Below are 22267 nucleotides of genomic sequence, written 5' to 3' on the forward strand. Positions count from 1 at the left end.
GAGGGGCCCTGTTCAGGGGACTGCAGCAGACTGGTAGGGGGAACAGTGGTAGGGGTAGGAGTTTCGGGTTCCCCCAGAGGGCAGGGCGAGGTTTTACTGGGTGGAGACGCCACCACCTCTTCATCAGGGGAAGGGACACGCCCAACTTCTTCAGTTTGGGCGTCACCCACTTCCTCCTCCAAAGCGTGACGTCTCTTCCGGGTCAGTCTGGGTGCTAGGGAGACCTCCATTTCCGAGGCCCCCTCCTCCTTGTCCAGCCCTGCCAGACACTCCACCCTCTGGGTTTTCCATGTTTGTTTCCCCGGCTCGGGGTCCCGCGTCTTTTCCCCGCGGCCCCGGGAGCACGCGCAGGGACGACGCCGGGCCCAGCACTTGGCGCCTTAGCGCCCACGGACACGGAGGCACACGCGGACATGACGCCGGACCGGATGCCAGGCGTGTCCGGTCGACGGACAAGGGCGAGAAATGGAAGGTGTGCAGCAGCAGTCCATACAAAAAGCCCCTCTTTGCTGTGCCAAAAGGCACAGAGGGCATGTCCCCGAGGCGGCTCATATTGCGGGGCACCAGCACCCGAGGGAGGGTTCGGGGCTTGGGGCCAATGTGGAATTCCGTCCGAACAGGGGAACGCTCAGACGGAAGACCACCGCGCACCTGGGCCACCTCAAGACCCAAAATAACGTCGGGTCCGAGCACGACCGTTCTCAGGTCTTGGATGGCATCGGCTGCGACCTGGACACTCACAGACGCGCGTCGCGCCAACTCCTGCGGGAGCATCCAGCCCAGTCCTCCGCCACCCAGCACGTCCCCGATCCTGGTCACCCCTGCGGCCACAGCCCTCCTCTCCGCCAACCACTGAAAAGGACGGAGGGGCGGATTCCTGAGCAGCGGCTCTCTGACGATAGCCGCTACTCCTGACGGGGGAGAGCTGCGTCGCGAGGCGACCACTTTCCAGACTTTGATCAGGTCCTGGTAAAAGACGGGCAACGCCTGCAAGGAGCCACCGAGGCCCAGCTGTTCTATAAACAGGAGCTGCACGTCATAATTCAGGCCGTGCACCTGACGGAAGAAATACGTCATCAGGGCACACCATCTAGGAGGAGGCTCGACGTAGAGGTATCGCTGCAGGGTCTGAAGGCGGAAAGTCGCCACCTGTGTGCGTAGGCACACTAGCGCCTGACCACCCTCCCTAAGCGGGAGACTCAGAACCTCGGCAGCGACCCAGTGCAATCTTTTGTCCCAGAAGAAGTCGACTAACAATCTCTGGATTCTTGTGACAAAGTCCGGGGGAGGGGTCAAAGTGACCAGCCGATACCACAACATGGCGGCGATCAGCTGGTTTATGACCAGAACTCGACCCCGGTAAGATAGCACTCGGAGCAGTCCTGTCCAGCGCCGCAGGCGAGCGGTGACTTTCGTCTCCAGTTCCTGCCAGTTTGCCGGCCAGGATTCCTCAGCGGGGCAGAGATGGACCCCCAGGTAGAGGAGGCTGGTCCTGCTCCAGGTGAAAGGCCTGAGCTCCTCGGGTAGGGGATCCATCTGCCACTGACCGACCAGGAGTCCAGAACACTTACCCCAGTTGATCCTGGCAGAAGAAGCGGCAGAGTAGACTTCCTGGCACTCGCGCATCCTCCGCAGGTCAGCCGGGTCACTAAACATAAGGAGCACGTCATCGGCGTAAGCCGAAAGGACCACCCCGATGCCCGGCCCGCGCAGAACCAATCCCGACAACCTCCTCCGCAAGAGGCGCAGGAAAGGCTCCACGCAAATAGAATACAACTGGCCAGACAGGGGGCAGCCCTGACGTACCCCTCTCCCAAAGCGAAGGGGCGCCGTCAGGGACCCGTTAACCTTCACTAGACACTCCGCGGCGGTGTACAGAAGTCGGATCCGGGCGACAAAATGCGTCCCGAACCCGAAAGCTCGCAGAGTTCCGAGTAAGTATTCGTGATCCACCCTGTCGAACGCCTTCTCCTGATCGAGAGACAGGAAGGCGCTCGACAGACCAGCCCTCTGGGAATGGTGGATGATGTCCCGGACCAGATGGATGTTATCATAAATGGTTCGGTCCGGGACGGTGTAGGACTGGTCAGGGTGGATCATGTGGTCCAGCACGGTGCCGAGCCGAGAAGACATGGCTCGGGCGAAGATTTTGTAGTCCGTGCTGAGGAGGGAGACCGGGCGCCAGTTTTTAAGAAGGCGGAGATCCCCCTTCTTCGGCAGCAGGGCAATCACGGCCCTGCGCCACGAAAGGGGCATCTCCCCGGTAGCAATGCTCTCCCCCAGGACCCCCGCGAAGTCGCTCCCCAAGACGTCCCAGAACGCCCTGAAGAACTCCACGGTCAGCCCGTCTAGTCCCGGGGTTTTGCCCCTAGAAAGACCGTCGAGTGCGCCGGTCAGCTCCCCCAGACTTATAGGGGAGTCGAGCTTTCCGGCGCACTCCGGGCCGACCTGCGGCAGGTCCTCCCACAAAACTCTGCAAGCTTCCTCACTGGACGGATCTGGAGAGAACAGGGCAGTGTAGTAATCTCGGGCAATGGCCCTGATGCCCTCCGGATCCGAGACAAGGGATCCGTCGTCGGCCAGCAGCGTAAAGAGCTGCTTTGAGATTTGAACTCTTGATACTCTTTCAAGTACAAACCTGTTTCCATCTGTTTCAGATGAAGTCACATTGTTCCATAGTTTGCCATTGTGAGATTTGAACTCTTGATACTCTTTTGAGTAAACCTGTTTCCATCTGTTTCAGATGAAGTTACATTGTTTCATAGTTTGCCATTGTGAGATTTGAACTCTTGATACTCTTTCGAGTACAAACCTGTTTCCATCTGTTTCAGATGAAGTTACATGTTTCATAGTTTGCCATTGTGAGATTTGAACTCTTGATCTTGGGGTTACAAACCCAGTACCATAACCACTTGGCTATTTAGGCCAAGCCACAAACACATTTCCATCTGTTCCTATTCAGATGAAGTTACATTGTTTCATAGTTTGCCATTGTGAGATTTGAACTCTTGATCTTGGGGTTACAAACCCAGTACCATAACCACTTGGCTATTTAGGCCAAGCATCTCTGTGGGATAGTAGTACAGCTAAGCATGCCAGCTATTCAATTGCATGAACCTGCATGATACTCAATCTTGTAGTTGATGAAGACAATCTAACCATTGGTAGATGCATAAAGGTCAATGGCCAGATCCTGATGTGGCTAACAATGTAGTTAGCACTTGGTAATCAGTGCTGAAAGTAAACTTGTTACCATGTTGATGAGTCTGCTGAGGTCTCTTTGTAACACTTGCACTTGAGCTAATTGGGCAAGCTGTGTCTGCAGCCCTCAGTCTGAGGGTACATTTCTGTAGAACATCTTCAAATCTATCATGACAGATTTGATTTGAATTGCTTTTTTCAAGGTTAAATCATCATTCTCCATGATGAGGTGTTCACTAATTTGTGGAATTGAAGTTTCTTTCAATAAGTTGGTCACAAATTAGTTCATTGGTTAGCGTGCCAAATTTACATGTGGAAGCTAACTGCCACAACGCTGTCATATATTATTTTATGGGCTCCCCATTTCTCTGGCATCTCTGACGGAATGCATATCATTTGCTCACTACATTTTTCTTTGGTCTGAGTTATTTTACAAGACCACTTACTACTGTATCAAATGTAGATGTGTTTTCAGTGAGCTGCTCAAACTCTCACAAAACTTTCTGGCCCGAGGCAATGGATGAGTACGGCCTTCTTGTGGGTCGCTGCTACTGTATATACCCATCATGATCAAGTAGATCTTGAACCCTGAATAGTCCCATATGAGGGACTAAGACCTCACACTGTACATTTTTATAAAATACATATATATATGTACACATGGTTGGTTCTAAAATTTTAAAAACTGAACAAAGATTCCCTGCGGATAGCCCTAGGCAGCTGGTCCATTGCTCACCCGCTGTGTGATAACCACCCTGCAAAACCCCCAGAGGTGGACAGGCAGAGTTCTGAAACCAAAGGCTTTGCTTATGCCTGATCCCCAACAGAGAAAAAAATCAGAACTCCAACCTCGACAAGACTGCCCATAAAGACAGGTTTGAATCTTCCGAGGTCACCTAATCATTCCACATCCCAGGACAGGACAACGTCCTTGCTGATGCACTAACCCAGATTTAAACCTCAAAGAAAAAATGCAGCAGGAAACTGCCATTGCCCCTGCTTGCTATGTGTTTGACAGGCCAGTGTGAACGAGAGAATGAATACATACTTCTTTATTTCCTGTTCTTCTTACATAAAACCAAATTAAAAAAAGGAAATAGAATTCATTTTTTTCTCTGAGGCCATGAGGACTATGAGGAACTAAAACCTCACACTATACACTGTTATAATATATATATATATATATATATATATATATATATGTGTGTCTGTGGTCCCTAAACAAAAGAAGCCACATTGCAGTTTCAGGGAAACTCACACCTTGTTATCTCTGAGAAGCTACTAACAACCAGCTATGGACAACACAGCCTAACTTCAAAGGGAGCTACACGAAGGCTATTTATATTTGATAGCCCAGGCTGCCCAGCAGAGATGGAACTATTACCAAGATAATGTCCTCTCAAAATTCCTTTCAACCCATAATGGCTGAGACATTATCAGCCTGGAACACAAAGCCAAATTCCAGACACTGAATAAGCATCTTCTGTTGAAGACATCATGAAGAGGTAAAGTCACATGACCTAGGCCTCTGGCTTGCTGAGCTAGTAATATTGCCTTGCTGGGCTGAATAGCTCCGTCTGTTATTTACCATCCAATAGCAGCCTCACAGAAAAGGAACTCTGTCCAGTTTGAACACTTGGCCTCATCTACATTACTTCTGCTGGAAGTTCTGTGCCATCACCTACAAGACTGATTTATCTCTGCATGCTTATCTCATCATGTGAAGTCAACACTACCAGAAAAGTAAATGCTACGAAATCAGTTTTCAGCCCACTGACCTCATGAAGGAATACTTCTTTGGAATTTGATTCTGGACTCTGGAACCCATGTGAAACAATGGATGATTTTTTGGCCCCGTTGAGGTGGGACCCATTGGGGGAGAATCAGTGGCCCAGCCAAAAGTCCATTGATGTTCAAGAGGACCAGGTGATCTCTGCGGTGGGTGGGGCCAGAAAATCCCACTCAATATTCTTTTCCTCTGTGGTCTCTGTACTTTCAATCTTTCTTTTCTCTAAAGAGAGGCTCCCTACCTGCTACTGATCAGCAGCCTTCACTGAAGCCAACGTGACAAGGAGCTAAGACTATCAATCAGGTTGGCTTCTGGGCAGGGAATCTGCTGGGGAAATAGACACATGCCGTGATATTAAAGCTGCAGTGTTCAAACCTTGACCTGCCTTCCCTGTCTCAACCACCCCCAGCGTCCCAGTCACAAACGCAGCCACTCTTTACTGTCTGGAGGTGAGGGGGTCATTCCAAATCTTCTTCTTGCATTCTGAGTGTGAGCAAATAAACTAACCCTTTGAGTTCATCCTATCTTGAGTTTGCTCTGGGGTAATTAAAAGAAAATTGGGTCACACTAAAACTGATGGAGTTGGGAAATACACCACCACTTATAAAGAGAAAAAAATCAAACATACCTTTCTGTTTATGGTTGGGTGTTAAGAGGAGAAACTAGTGCTGTTTAAATTTACTTCCCTCCTGCCTGTAACCGCTCCTCCACAAGATACGCTATGCTGATACCTCACTGAGAAACACAGCATTGAACTCCATGCAAGGGCATGAAAGTTGCTATATTTACTTAGTACTTATCGATTAAACATGTTAGAAAAAGTTGGGGCTGGTACATTCTGGTCCAAATTAATTAAATAATGTGTGATGAGTCATACGTACGGCCAAATATCCTCTCTGGCCATCAAAATTTAATTTTACAAGTGCAGAGTCTTATTCCTTCAGATTTTAATTAGTATTGGAGATTTGAACAAAATAATTGTTTCTTACTTTTCTTTCTGCCTCTTTAATATCATTCTCTTAATCTCAACTTTCTATCCTTTTTTTATTTTGCTTTCTGTACCTGGATTTACATTGAGGTAAATCAAATTTATACTTCCTGCTTCAGATTATTTAGCCGTTAAATTTATTGGGGCTGGGTTTATGATTGGGGCGCTGGGGTGGTTGAGAGAAGGGAGGCGGTGTTAAGATTTGAACAATGCAGCTTTAACATCATGGCACTTGTCTTTATTTCCCCAGCAGGTTCCCCGCCCAGAAGCCAACTTGACTGATAGTCTTGGCTCCTTGTCAGGCAGGGAGTGCTTCAATGGAGGCTGCTGATCAGTAGCAGGTAGGGAGCCTGTAACGGGGTTAGTGGTAGCGTAAAATGGCGGTTGGAGTTCCTATCTGGGGGTGGCATGATCACTGAACACAACATGGAGGTTCTGATCCAATGTGGGCGCGGGGTCGATTTGTTGGATGTCTCCAATATCCAGTCAGTGATAGGTGGGGATTGGGGGATGCGAGTGTTGGGTGTTATTTGATCCAATTTGGGAGTGTGCGTCTGATGGTGGATGGAAGCAGTTAAGCCTGGTGGGCTGGGAGAAAACATTGATGTTCCTCTTGGCCCACAAGGAGTGTTATAGGCGCTTAACTTTCCCATGCAGCAGTTGTCATCTATCTTTAGATGCTAGATTTTCCAGAGATTGGAAGCTCAGCCAGCCTGGTTTAAATCTGGGAGGTAGATTAAATCTGGGACACATAGCCTCATTATACTATTTAAATGACCAATCCACCTCTGAGGAACAGGTTGGTGAGTGTCCCAATCCTGCCTTTGTTAAAAGCCGAATGGAAGGGTTAGAGACAGATTAGGGTCAGATTTGAGATTTTAAAAAATTTCGCATCTCACCTGACCACAAATCCATCCATTTTTGGGAATTATAACTACCCCCTGCATTTCTCAATGAGAAATTCTTCAATCTAATTGGTTGAAGAGCCACACTGTTGCTTGCCATGTTCACAGCTCCCCTGGTTGAGGGCATAGTGCTAGATCAGATGACTAATGATGGGAAGCTGCTGCTCAAAAACCCATGAAAAGCCTCTGGGCAGCTGTCAGCATAATAAATGACAAATGGTGTTCTTTCACTGCTGACCTCAAAATTCAGGTCAGTAAACTAGGGCTCTGTTTGCCTGCTTATTTGAATATAAAATATCTCATGGTCATGTTAAAAAGAAGTGCAGAGTTCTTTGCTTGCCCTGGCTTACATTCTGACGTGAGTAGATCCAGCATGTCCAACTGGATGGCTCCATGAGATTACACACTGTCAGGTGATGTGGCACTTCTTAGCAACATTTGAGTGAAATGATTGGCATCAATACTGTTTCGATAAGAATGGAGCTTGATTCCAAAAGGTTTTTTCCAACAACAATTTGGAAAGAAAACTTTATTCATTAGCACGCTGATCACACAGAACAAGTGATCATGCATGCTGTGTCTGGAATTGTCTTCTCATAATGAAGTGTAATCTGCAATCTATTGCTACAAAAGGCAATTCTGGTCTGGCTGAGAGAACACCACTGGCTGACTATTGCCACCTTCAATGTCTGGGAGATCAAAATACTCCTACAGCTCTATATATCCTTTATTTGCTTTAGTCAAACAAAAGACCTAAGGACTTCTATTGGCACAATAAAATGTGACTCTTAAGTCACTATGCTCTATGGCACTATGCTCTATTAAACACTTTGAAGTTGGAAAACCATTAAACTCATCGTACTATGCCAGTCTGCCCATCATAGAAATGTGATTCTAAATAAATTTCAGAAAGTATGGTGCAATAAATAATTTATTCTACCCAATAATTCTTTACACAAAGCTGAAAAGGTTTCCAAGGGTTATTAACTTGTCTACTGAACGAATAGGAATTCTCCAGAATTCGCATATAACCTGCGACTACACATTAACAGCAAATAATTCTTTATGTTATACTGTAGTATACTCAAATATATGCTGAGTTTATGAATAGTTTTATATATTTTACAGAAACAATTACCTCCAATCGAATTTATAGGCCTGTTGGTGGGGAGCTTTGTTCTCAGGCCACTTGAATCAGGAAATTGTGGGTTTGATTTTCTGTCTGTAACATATGGATACTATTGGACAGTGTGTCTGCAATTTTACTGTGTGCATATTATTGGCTGAACTCCATACCATCAGTATGAACTTGGAGAATTACCCCAAATATGTTTCCAAAAGAAAGTTAATTATTTACCTTGTGTTGCAGGGTGGCCAAGTTGTGCTATTGATGATAGCGTTCATCAGAAGACACTTATTGTGTGGAAACTGTAAGTTTATTTACAATATACTCAGCAGCAACTACACATGTGCTTTAAGCTCCAACTCTATCTCAACACTAACTGCTGAGGTAGTCCTTGCTGCTCCCTTATTTATAACTACAGATCATGAGGCCTTTATTCATAAAGGTATATTACACACTAAATAAAACCATAAATATTATGTTCCTCCCTCTTTAACTCAGCTATATATATTATATTTACAAGTACACATTTTTCAAGACAATATAATATTTACACTGGGTAAGGAATTTACAAGTTCAGTCTTTCAGGTGGTTTCCTGGTATGTGTGGAACGTCGCAGCTCCACAACTTCAGATTCTTTGTCAGGAACCTCCTTCTCCAGAGTTGCCTGAACACCAGGTGCTTCAGTGGCACTTGCAGTTCTGTATCCTCAACTCTTACAGGAACTTCAGACATGTCATTCCTGGGTTGAGTATTCTCAACAGGAAACACATAGTCATGATCACTGATGGAACCAATTCTTGGTGATTTGTCTCTGTCTTCCTTAAATGGTCCACATGTTAACGGATGATCAGGCATTTCACCTCCACGTGGTAAGATAGAGGTCCATTCACCCGGCTTATTTCACCCGGTAACCATTCTGGTCCTTCCGAAGTTTTCACGTATACCGGCTCTCAACAATAACTCTGCAGGTGTGACATCTGTTGTTGCATGAGGGGTGGTCCTGTAATGAGAAAGAAAGCGTGCTAGCTTGTTGCCAAGGAATTGCCAGTTAGCTTTTTCATGCTTGCCATGAACATGTAAAACGACCAATCGGCCAGTCCGTTTGAGGAAAGGTGGTATGGTGCAGTTTTCACATGAGTGATACCATTGAGGCTGATAAACCATTGAAACTCAGCACTCGTAAATGCCGTGCCATTATCAGAAACGACTACTTCTGGTAGTCCGTGAATGGCAAAACTCTGACATAGTTTCTCAATTGTAGTGGCCACAGTTGGTGACTTCACCTCATATACGTCCAACCATTTTGAATGGGCATCAATAATGAGCAGAAACATTGTTCCCAAGAAGAGTCCAATGTAGCCAATGTGCAACCGCACCCAGGGTCTACCTGGCCACTCTCATGGGTGTAACAGAGCTGTCGCTGGCAACTTTTGCAGTTGCTGACACAGCAGTTGGTAAAGGCTGAGTTGTTTAAATCACAGAAGGAAACTTGAACAACTGCCATAACCTATATTTTCAATTGGTATGTTTGAGATGCAGCTCTGAATTCAGGAATAAGACCACCGAGCCTCAAGAGGTTTATTATATAAAACCAAATTATAGAATTAGTAACTTAACAACAAATTAAATACATACACATGCCTACAAATTACTACCATAATAACTTTTAAACAAATCCCCAAATTAATCATTCCCAGATAAATCTTCACCAAGGCAACAATGACCCATAGACTTTAAACAGACACCAGGCAAAGCACATTTGACTTTACAAATTCAAAATGAGGTTCCTTGCAATTTGGTTCCTTTGCAGACACAGTTGGAGGCTTATAGGCTAATTAAGATCTTAAATGCCCCAGCCTTATAGACACAAACTCCTTTCTGTTTATACCTAGCTTTTCCTTTGAATGTAAATTTTCCATTGTATTACTAGGTTTTTAAGTTACATTTCCTAATAATAATATCCTTTCATTCTGCCAATTTTATTAGTAATATAAACACATTGCTTAGCGTCTCCCACTAGGTGCAAAATTTTACTCCCACTCTTAAATGCTTTATTCAACAAATGCCAATTTACACTTTGCCTTCTATCCTCCTTACTGTTTACCCAATTAACATCTCAAACTACTATACATCAAAGCACCCAGACTAGCTGGCTTTAATCCAATTAAGACACACATGGTCAAACACATAGACACAGATCCTACTACAATTCCATTTTAAAATAATTTCCAATAACATTATGGACATTAATATCTTTTCAGGGCACTGACATTGCACACAGTGCTTTACTAAGCTCTCTATTTCACCAACCATCCCAGGCAACCATAGATAGCTGCATGCCGTGGTCTTCATTTGGGAAATTCTTGGATGTGCATTGTGTAGTTCAATTAAAAGTGGCTCCCTTCCCTTTGGAGGAACTATCACTCGTGCTCCCCACAATAGGATGCCACCCTGGCTGGTTATTTCATGTCTTCTGTTGAAGTACGGTTTCATTTCATCAGGTACAGGTTCCTGTGACCAACCATGTAGCACTTGTTCTCGTACTTACAATAGGACTGGGTCCCGACTTGTCCAGTTTCTGATCTGTCGAGCACATACCAGTGAGGAATCTAAGAAATTTAACAGTAAAATAAGTTCCTGTGGAACTGGGACGTCCTCATCATTTTCTTGTGAAGGCAAATGACTTATGGCATCGGTGTTTGCGATTTGATTGTCAGGCCTATGTATGAAAGTGTATTCGTATGCTGCCAGAATTAGAGCCCATCATTGTATTCTTGCTGAGTATATGGGTGGTAGAGCCTTATCCTCACAAACAACCCTAGCAATGGTTTGTGAACTGAAATGATTGTAAAATGGCGGCCATGTACATACTGGTGAAATTTCTTGACATCAAAGACGATGGACAGGCCTTCTTTTTCTATCCACGAGTATATCTCTTTTCTGCTGTGGTGAGTATCCTTGATATGTAAGCTATTGGCTGTTCCATGCCATCGTCCATCCGATGAGAGAGCACTGCTCCCATAGGGAGATGTGTTCACATGTCAGCACCATGTATTTCGTCTGGTCATAATGCACTAATAGATTGGACAAGTGCAACAATTGTTTCACCTTCTTTCTGGCGTGCTTCCCAAGAATAACATTGGTGATTTTTGAGTGGAGAGTGCAGGGGGGCCAGCACTGTAGACAAATTGGGTAAGAACTGCCCATGATAGTTGATCATTCATAGGAATGATTTGAACTCTGAAGCATTCTTTGGCACAGGTGCCTCACTTATGGCTCTCACTTTTTCCTCAAATGGATGGAGGCCCTGTAAATCTACCCGGTGACCCAAATAGATTACCTCCCTCACATGGAACGTGCACTTATCTTTTTTAAATGCGCTCCAGCTTGCATGAAAAGCTTTAAGGCTTCTCTAAGTTTGACAAATATCCTTTTCAGTGAATCCTGTCACCAATACATCGTCTAAATAAAATACAACCTAGCGCAGTCCCTGCAGGTAGCTTTCCGCTGTTCTCTGAAAGATGGCACAGGCGGAGGAGATCCCAAAAGGCAATCATGTATATTGGTACAACCCTTTGTAGGAATTAATTATGACAAATTCCCAGGAGGCATTATCCAATTCTAGTTGTTGATAAGCATGACTCATGTCAAGCTTTGTGTACATTGTCCCTCCTGCCAGCTTGGCATACAGGTATTTGATTTTTGGAATGGGGTGCCTGTCTATCTGAGCTACTTTGTTAACCATGAGTTTGTAGTGTCCACAAATTCAGAAGCTTTGGTCGGGTTTAAGGACGGCGACCATGGGTGCTGCCCATTCAGAGAACCGAACAGATTGTATAATGCCCAGTTTTTCTAGTCTGTTCAGTTCAATGTCGACTTTTTCTTGCAGGCCATATGGCACTGGTCTCGCCTTCATGAAGTGAAGGGTTGCTTCCAGATCCACATGAATCTTGGCCTGCAGGCCCTGGATTTTCCCCATTCGTCCTTAGAGAACGTGATGTACTTTCTAAGTAGCTCTGGGAGCCCACTTGCTCTCAACTGGAAAATTTCAGCCCATTCTAACTTAATCTCCTTTAATCAATTTTGCCCCAGGAGGCTTGGCCCTTCACCTGCTAACACCATCAAGGGTAGCTTTGCTGATTGCCTTCCATAATGGACAGGTACTCTGCTTACGCCTTTTACTTGAATGTCTTCACCCGTATATGTTTTTGGCTTGGCATCTGTTTCATCTAAACTTAATTAATGTTCACCAATATTCAAATATCTGAAGGTATGTTCCCCAATGACTGTAGTGGAAGCTCCTGTGTCCACTTCCATTCTAACAGGTTTGCCATTTACTTTCATATTAAACAACAAGTAAGTGTTTGAATTTGTTATTTCAGGCTCTCCTGCATTGTGGATTTCATTGGGCTCCGTCTTTTGTTTACAAGCCTGCTTGAATCTTTCCTTACATTGCCTCATTATATGTCCATTTCTATGACAATAGTAGCATTTGATTTTTTTTTAATTGCCGGTCGCTAAAAGACTGATTGTTTCCACCTCTATTAAAATTATTCTTTGATTTCGCTGCTACGATTTTTCTTTATTATTTGGCTAGTGGGGGCTTTTCCCGCGTCTCAGCAGAGTCTCGCTTTTTTGCATTTATTTTGGCTGAGGTTTCCCGCCCAATGTGAAGGATGGCACCATTTTGCGCACCCTGTATTGCTTTTGAATCTCTCACTGTGCTTTCCATGGCCAGCGCTATCTCTGGCACGTTTTTGAAATCCAGATTCACTTCGGACAATATTCTTTACTGAGTTGTGTCCTTTTTCACACCACATACTAAATGATCTCTAAGTATGTCGGTCAGACTCATACCGAAGTCACAATGTTCCGTTAGCTGCTTCAAATTTGCCATGTAGCTTGCAATTGTCTCACCTGGGGCTCTATTTCACGAATTAAACCTGAATCTCTACATCGCGATTGAGGGCTTGGGTTGAAAGGGACCCTTCACGAGGTCCACCAACTCATCCAAATTCTTCACATCTGGGGCACTGACTGCCTTCAAACTTTGAATTATACTGTAGCTTTTGCCACCACATGTACTCAAGAGATTCGCTCGCCTCTTCTCTTCCCCTGTAATCTCATTTGCTTGAAGAAAGAACGTCAGGCGTTCTATATATTGCGACCAATCGACTGCGGCTGGCTCAAAAGGGTGAATTCTCCCAAATTGTGGCATTTTGAGAGGGGATAACTTGTTCAATTCTAATGCAGCTTGTTACTTACAATCACTTGACGAGGTACAGTGCTGATTTCTTTCTAACTTGATTTATTCTGTTCAATCCTGTTTTATCCTTATCACCAGTTTGATGCAGGGTGGTCAAGTTGTGCTATTAGTGATAGAGTTGATCAGCAGACACTTCTTGAGTGGAAACTTTAAAGGGAGAATTTTCCCATTGGGCTGCTTGCACGGGCCTTGCAAGCCGAAGCGTAAATTGATGCACAGTCATGTCAGGTGTGTGTCCCAACATCACCGCGCGTCATTCCAATCTTTCGTTTAGCAGGCACACGCCCAGCTGAACTGTCAAAGGGCTGTTAAGGCCATTAATGAACCAATTTAAGCAATTGACAGGGCTGCCCGTCCAACCTTAAGGTTGGTGGGCAGGCAAAGAGCCAAGTGGCCATTGTGTTTTGCATGAAACCTCATCCGTGGCCAGTAAATATTTTTCACACAATTCATAAACATGTCCCAGCTCATGTGACACTGTCACATGAGGGGACATGTCCAAATAATTTTATTCTTTCTTTATTTTAAACTTTCATTTTGAACTCAATCTCCCTGATGCACGGAGCTGCCTCAGGGAGATTTCCGCGCTCTTTTGTGTGCATGCGCGAAAGAGTGCAGGCTCCGACTCTCCCTCCTCCCCCACCCCCCCCATAGGTAGCGCTGAGCGCTACCGGGTCCATGACACACTGGGCGAGCCTTAATTGGCCCACCCACGTAAAAGGGTGGCGCACAGCCAATCACTATCGGCAATTGGCTCCGAGCCCGCCTGTGCCTGTTCCCGACTGGCCCGCCCAACAGTCAGAAGATCCTGCCCTAAGTTTGTTTACAATATACTCAGCAGAAACTACATGTGTGCTTTCAACCCCAACTCTATCTCCACACTGACAGCTGAACTTAGCCCTTGTTTCTCTCCTCTTGGTTACCACAGATCATGTGAACTTGCCTAACAAGTATTATTCTTAAAGCTACATTACACACTAAATAAAACTATAATTACTATAGATTGTAACTCTTACAATCTTTCAAGTAATAAGTATTCTTCTGATATTGTAGGAATTCATGTAGATTATCACAATGTCACCAGAGCTGCTCTGAGTGACCTTGTATTTGAACATCCTAGAAGGCACCAGCTTCTGTTATTGATGCCAATACATTTCATGACCAATTTCTTAATCATACAAAATATAAAGATCAGGGGTTTCTTATGAAGGATGATCTAGGAAGACTAAATATCTTCCCTTATCTATGCTTTATGAACCAAGTTGGACCTGAATGAATAGTTGGAATTAATGGGAACTCTAAAGGGCAGTTGAGAAAGTGGTTGAAAAAGAAAATGTGATCCTGAGCTTCATAAATAGAGACATAGAGTTCAACAGCAAGGAAGTTATGATGAATCCTCATAAAATACTGGCTTGACCACAACTGAAGATTTGTATCCATTGCTGGGCACCACACTTTAGGAGTGATGTGAAGGCCTTTGTCAGGATGCACTAAAGATTTACAAGAATCATAGCAGGAATGAGGGGCTTCAGTCATGTGGATAAATTGGAGCAGCTGGTGTTGTTCTTCGAGTGGAGAAGGTTGAAAGGAGATTTTATGGGGATGTTCAAAGTCATATGGAGCGTAGGGAAAGGGAAAATGTTCCTTTTTGTATAAGGATGTAGATCCAGAGGGCAGAGATTTAATGGTATTGGCAAGAGAACCAAAGGCTACATGAGGAAAAGCTTTTTATGCAACAAGCAGTTAGAGTCTGGATACACTGCTTGAAAAGGGTGATGGAGTGAAATTCAATATTGCCCAACAGAAGGCAATTAGATAAGTAGTGAAGGGAAAAAAAATGCAGGGCTGCTGGGAAAAGGTGGGGAGTGGGACTAGCTGAATTACTCTTGCAGAGAGCCAGCATGGACTTGATGGACCAAAAGGTTTCCTTCCATTTTCTGATTTTAAGATTCTATGGAAGGGATTATGACATGAGGATATTATTCAAAAATGCTGAATTTTTTTGAGATAACTTTCTTCACTATTTGACATTCTTAAAAATTGCTGAAAAAAGACATGTCAAAACTTTTCATCTTGCACTTATCAGGACGCTTTGCAAGAATACCAGTATAAGGGGAAAACAACAACTTATACCATATGTGAAAGAGAGTGCTGATTGGTTGGCAAGTGGGCTCTGATTGGTAAAAGCATTGTCATGGAGAATGCAGCAGTGATGGTGACTGTTCTGAGATAACTTATCAGGACCAAGGGAAACCTACATCACCAGGATTAGTACACCTTCATTTTCTCAGAGCTGATCCCAGAACTCCATGAAAATGAGATACCTTTGATGGTATCAAACATTTCCTCAAATATCAGCGTGTTGTGTATTGAAAACTCTCCCACACCAGACTGAAAAGTGCTGGATTATTGTTAAATGACAACTTGTCCCTGACTCTGCAGATGACACTAGGTGCCCACTAAAGGGAGGGATGAAGCATAGATGGGGTGAAGAGAAAAGAAGTAGAACCCATCAACTTAATTTAACCAGAAAAAAGGTAAAAGACAGTCACAATTGCAACCAGTTCAGTTGGGGAGGGGGTGGGAGCAGTTAGTAGGGTAGGAAGATTGTCTCATTTCTGATCAAATTACCCCTTAGGGAATACAACCCTAGATTGTGTAATCTCTCTGTGTAATTTAACCCTTGGAATCTAGATAAAATTCTGATTAATCTGGGCCAATATATCTTCCTTAGGAATGGTGAGCTGAACTGCCCACAGCTGTTCATAGAAGGGACTGTGTGATGATGGTGAGATGGAATGTGACACGGAAGTTGAAGTACTTGGATACCATCATCTTTGATGGCTTCAGATCCATGACTGGCCATGGCTTCAGCAATGGCTGTTTCAATAGCAATTAGGGATGGGCAATAAATGCTGGCCTAGCCAGTGATGCTCGCATCCCATGAATGAATAAAAAAATGTAACTGTAAGCCCAGTCCCTTCCATGGGGGTTAGCCCTGCCTGTGCTTTCTGGTTAGCTCCTACTGCCTCCAGTTGAGTGGCTCTTGCCCTTCATGAGAAAGGAAAATGTGCCATTGAGTGTTGTGCAATCTGGTGATGTGGTTGCCATGGTTAAATAGCTGGCAATGTGTGCAAGCTGTAACTTATGGGTGTGAAGCCTCCAGCAGTGCTAAACGTGTGAGGGTGGGTTGGAGCATCTGAACGTTAGGTAGATTGATATACAATTGTTGGTAGGCAAATTTAGGGGCTGTGAGCCATTTTGAGCAGTGTCTGAAGTTAGTGGTGCAGTTGGGTATGGAATTCGTTTGGCTGACCTTGAATACCATGTGAGATAATTGAACTTGTCATACTGCATGAAGGCCCTCAGAGAATGACTCCTAGGGTGGACATCCAGGGCTAGCTACTCCCACTGCTTTCCAATTTGTGCCTGGAGAACCTCTGATCCACATCTGCCACCAAGGTCTCGAGTGCAGCTTTGACAACCCTGTCACTGCCAGGTTGTGCCATTCTTCACTGTTTTTCAGAACAGATACACTTACTGCATGTCGACCAGCACCTGCTTCAGTCACATTGGACTTCCCCTTTAAGAGATGTCGACTAGGATTAACCAGTGCTGGCTAACATCGAGTGGTGCTAGCTTCACACAAGCTTTGGCCTCTGCTTATGTGTCCAGCCAATCAACAGTGCAGTTAGCTGACTGGATGCTGAAACCATTCAAATTATCAGGCAGAACAAAATTGGAATGACCAGGCGTGGGATAATCACACATTGCGATCCCTGTATCTACTTTCAGAATATATCCAATTTAGCATTTTTAGTTTGTTGTAATGTCATCATAAGACATTCATTAGATTACAAACTAAATAGAATTTAGTAGATATTGATTCTGTTTTATATTTGAAATTAGATCTTGCTGGGCCCTGCACATTTTAAAACAAAACCAGAATTACCTGGAAAAACTCAGCAGGTCTGGCAGCATCGGTGGAGAAGAAAAGAGTTGACGTTTCGAGTCCTCATGACCCTTCGACAGAACACATTTTAAGTTGATTATGTGCCTTGCCATGGAGATAAAATATAAAAATTATCATTTGGATTAACTTAATGACATCCTACTGGAAACCAACCTCTTTAAGCCTGGTTTATTGAGCTCAAATGTCATCAGTAATTGTTTTCTCCCATTATTGTATCAGCATTATTATCTTCTTGAAATATGATTGCTTACAAGTACAGAAATAAACTCGTTGGTAATTGCATTTCTCTCCAATGAATTCAGAATTCACAAAAGCCAAGAGAATTTATAAAAGTCATTGATGCTGTAGCAACTTTCAATAGAGATTTAACTGTTTTGGAGGTATATATCCCTGTAACGTTTTTGTGATGATTGATGATTGTTTGGATTTGAGCATGCGAAATGTGGAATTTAATGCCTGCCCGCAGATGAGTTTGGAGGAGAGAGGGGCATTTAATCAGATAGAAGAGTGCTGGGTGGAGCCCCACTGTCTTCCCGCCGCAGCTGCAGGAAGGCTCATGAATGGCCTTCAGGCCTGGATTTCAACTGAGGCCTTTAAGCAGGCAATTGATGGCAACAGGGGAGTAGCCAACCAGGAAGCAAACACTTGTCGAGTTTGCTTTTGGGCTCCCAGGGAAGGGGGAGTGGGGGTGGAGTTTCCTGTTCAGCCACTCAGTGCCTGATCGAAGGACCCAGGCATCAATGGAGGTGGAGTGGGGGTGGGGGCGGTGCCACTGAAAGCAACCCCGCCCCTCCCTTTGCCTCTGAAACCCCTCCTCTTATTGTCTCCTGTGAGCCCCACCCCATCACGTCCTCAATTACCTTTGACCTCGGGTCCTTCATTGATCCTGTGCATTTCCTCTTCCGGTGGCGATGTCTGTGATGGAGAGCTGCTGGTCTCGCATTGGCCTGCAGTTCTCAGGTGATGGTACCTTAATTTTGGGGATGGCTTGATGATGGCCACTTGGGTGACTGAGAAACATTTAATAAAGTAGCTCTTTCCCAATGGAGGTGACGCATGGCTTTCACCAACTCTCCAGCTGGTGCAGGAGACCCCTGTCACCTGCTTTAATTCTGCCCGATAATGTATGCCTTTGTGAATATGAGCTGCGTTTAATGTGAACAATGTCAATCAGGACCTGACTAATGCTATAAGATGACAGTTCTAAGGCTACCCCTTTACCCAAAGAAACCTGTTTTTATAATGTATTTTTAATTAATTTTTCCATGTCAATCCTTATATGTTTCTAATAAAAACATACAGGAAATAGGAGCAGGAGTAGACTATTTAGCTCCTTAATCCTGCTCCGATATTCCACAAGATCATGATGGATTTTCTACTGCAACTCTACTTTCCTTTTCTATCCCCATGCCCCTTGACTTCCTTAGTGTCCAAAAATCTATCAATCACATTCTTGAATATACGCAATGATTGAACATCCACAGCCTTCTGGGATAGAGAATTTCTAAGATTCACAATGCTCTAAGTGAAGAAATTTGTCCTCTTCTCAGTCCCAAATGATTGACCCCATTATCCTGTGATTGTGACCCCTAGTTCCAGAACATCTAGCCTGGGGAAATAATAGTTGGGGTTATATTGGAACAAAGTAGATCCTGATTTTTGGATCCAATCCAGGTCCTGAGCCCATGTGAGAAGGCAGCAGGACCAAAGGATGGCGGCCTGCCTCTCCAAGTTGCTGGTCTAATCGGAGGCCTGGCAGCTCTGCAGCCTTGGCAATAGAAAAGGAAAGTAGAGTTGCGGTAGAAAATCCATCATGATCTTGTTGAATATCAGAGCAGGATTAAGGAGCTAAATAGTCTACTCCTGCTCCAGTGTCACTGAGAGAGGTGGCTGCTGCTGTGGCTGCAGGGGGAACGAGAAGGTGCCTCCATATTGAAAGGCCCTCGCAGGCAAGTTGAAAAATTATTTCTGTGCCGGAGTCAGGAGAGCAGGCCTGGTGATTGGAGTGGTAACTCCTTCAGTGGTGGCAGTGGAGCCGTGGGGACAGCCAGTGCCTCTGAGGAACCCTCTTCGGGGCATGGGAACTCTGGAATCCAAGGTTGTTCCTGGGTAGCCACTGGGAGCTGCTTGGAGGGCTGGGAAAATGGCTATTGATAGGCCTTTTAATTATTTAAATTGAATGCTCACTTCTGTTCAGCAGGCAGCTGAGCTGATGCCATCCCTACCTCTAGGATTATTTCCTGGCAGCATAAATATATCAGTTTTCACATCGGCTTTCCGCACTACTTCTTTGCTCCTCCTCCCACCACTCCCATCACCAGTCCATCTCCAATGGGCTCGCAAAATCCTGGCCAGCCTCCAAGCATCTACTATGTTATGTGTTTTATATGTTTCAAATCGATCATCTCTCATTCATCTCAACTCCAAAGAATGTAGGCCCATTTTGCTAATATTCTCCTCATAGGACAACCTTCTTATCCCAGGTTAATTACTTTATTAATGTTCTCATTACCACATTTAGCAAAAAAAAGCATTGGGTGGGATTTTCCACATCCGCCCACCGCTGGGATATTCTAATCCCGCCGCAAGTCAATGGTCTTCTGACTGAGGCGCTGCCTCACCCGCGACAGGGCCGCAAAATCCCGGCCATATTTTCTGAGAAAACAAGGCTATTGAACTGTGTTTAAAAGACTAATAGAAGTCCACTCATGAAGTATTTAGTCTTAATGAGCCAATGAATGTTCAGTCCTTTACAGAGTTACAAAGTGCAGTAATTTGGAATCACTGACATCTTTTAGTTGTACTATCTTTTCCTTCTGTCGGACCCAAAATGTTACTTGTATTTCAATTTTTCTCTTAAACAATAATACATTTGGTATTTGAATCACAATCTGGACTGGTCAATCAAATACATCACATTTTTCTAAGAACTGTTTTTCAACTAAGTATGGAAAGCAGTTTTCTAGTTGAAGACAATATTTTTAACCTGATTCAGAATAATTGATGCTTTCCACAAATAATATTACACTGTGTTGAGCATCTGCTGCTATAAATGTAAACATTAGTTTCATTTGATTTTTACCTTCAGCTGATCAAAATGTTTAAAACTCACATCAAGAGTTTTCAAGAATTGAGAAATAATATTTTGCTTATTTTCAGCAGGCAGCAGAGTCAGATCGTTTTTGGTCCCCTTTAACCAAACACTCTTGTTTCTTTTCCCTTCATACCTTCCAACTTATTATTGGATTTTGAAATGTAATTGTTTTGTTTGTCTAATTGTGCTCCAAAAATAATTATCCTGTGCTGTTTTCTTCTTCTGACTCCCAATAAGTTGCATTTAGTCTTTTACAACACTAAAGTTCTTTAAATTTAAAGCTGAGGGCCTGATTCTAGAATGCAAGACTCTCTGGCTGAGGTAAGCTCACTCTACTTCACCCTGATATCAAGCCCAACTCTACATTTACAATACGTCTGGAGCCTTGAAACCTGTATCAACACCGAAGTTGTAATTTTAATGCAGCCTCACATATCTTGTATCTCACATATAATACTACCACTGGCCTATTACATCAAGGAGACTACAATGTTTTGTTAAAGGGAGAGGAAAACTCTTCCCTCTCACTTTGTGGTATGATGAGTAGATGTGACAACTAAACTTCACTAACAGTTTTAGAGTAAAAGTGTACTGTATATAATGGAAGTCAATAGCAAATGAACAAAACAACACTTTCCTGGCGTTACAACCACATGCAGAGAGGCAAAAATTGATTCCCCCAATCTACTGCTCCAGGTCTGACCATAGCAGGTTTCTTTGTGAATTTAGGAGGATGAAGGAATTTTCTCTATGTCTGTGTTTAAATATTTATGTACTGATTGCGAAGAAATGGTTCTGATAGGTTTCTTTTTTTTAACAAAAGGGGTCAGTTTTTATTCAGTTAACCCACCCAGTTAAAGATTTCAAAATATTTAAAAAGGTAAACCCACACTTCTCGAACTTTCACAACACACATTAATTCACACACACAAGCATGCAAAGTTTTACATGTTATACTGGAGGGAGTTATGTTCTTTGCCAAATTAAAAGTTCAATACTGAAAGGTAAAAAGAGAATTCACAGCTCATGAGTTCTTTGCTGGACACTGTGGCTGCAATTTTCCTGGATTCCTTTAAATTCTAGGGATTGTTTTGAAGTCAATTTACCTGCTGTAGACAATTTCCCCTTTTAATCCATGAACTGCCTTTTCCAGAAATCAATGAGTTTTCTCCTGAAGTTTATTTTGATGGAAATTCACTATGTCTGTGCTGGATTCTTAGACCGTTGCGATAGGGTTTTAGCTTGAGAGAGTGAGAGTGTGAGAGAGAACTTCTTTATTGCTTCATTGGCAGTTTAGTCAGGTTACCTTTTGCTTCTGAGTTTATTCGCAGTAGAAAGAGATTTAAAAATGATTACTTATCATATGACCTTCTCTCACCACAATGATTTCAGAAAAGGTTTGTTTATCTGATGTCTGAATCTGACATTTGGTTCTTTGTCTTATAATGTCCCAGTCATTAGCTTCTGAAGAAACCATTATCCATTTTGATGAGCCCCCTTTCAGGTAGCTATTGTCCTGGTAGACTTTCAGTCTCCGTTGGAGAGGTAGTCTTTTAAGATGCAAATGCTATTCCCCATTCCTTTAACGTAGATCTTGATTCCCTCCGATGTGAAATTCCATGAGCAACATGTCAGGACATGTCTGCAGTGCAACCCATACAGGAACTTTCCAGAAAAGTAGTCAATTTATAACACCAGATATCAAGTGACTTGTGGCAGCTATCTTTGGTCAGTTTCTTTTATTGTTTTTTAAAATGGTCCTTCTTTAAATAGTTCAGTATGCGTTTGGTTAGCTGGTGAAATTACAGATTGGTATCACTCAGTCACAATTCCCGTCACCATGACAATGGTTAAAAAGCAGTTTCTGATATCTTAGGTTCTCCCTGACTAAAAAAACCTTAAATAAAAATTCCATTATTAAAAAT

Source organism: Carcharodon carcharias, chromosome 14 (assembly GCF_017639515.1).
Source record: "Carcharodon carcharias isolate sCarCar2 chromosome 14, sCarCar2.pri, whole genome shotgun sequence".
In the NCBI taxonomy this organism is placed as follows: Eukaryota; Metazoa; Chordata; class Chondrichthyes; order Lamniformes; family Lamnidae; genus Carcharodon; species Carcharodon carcharias.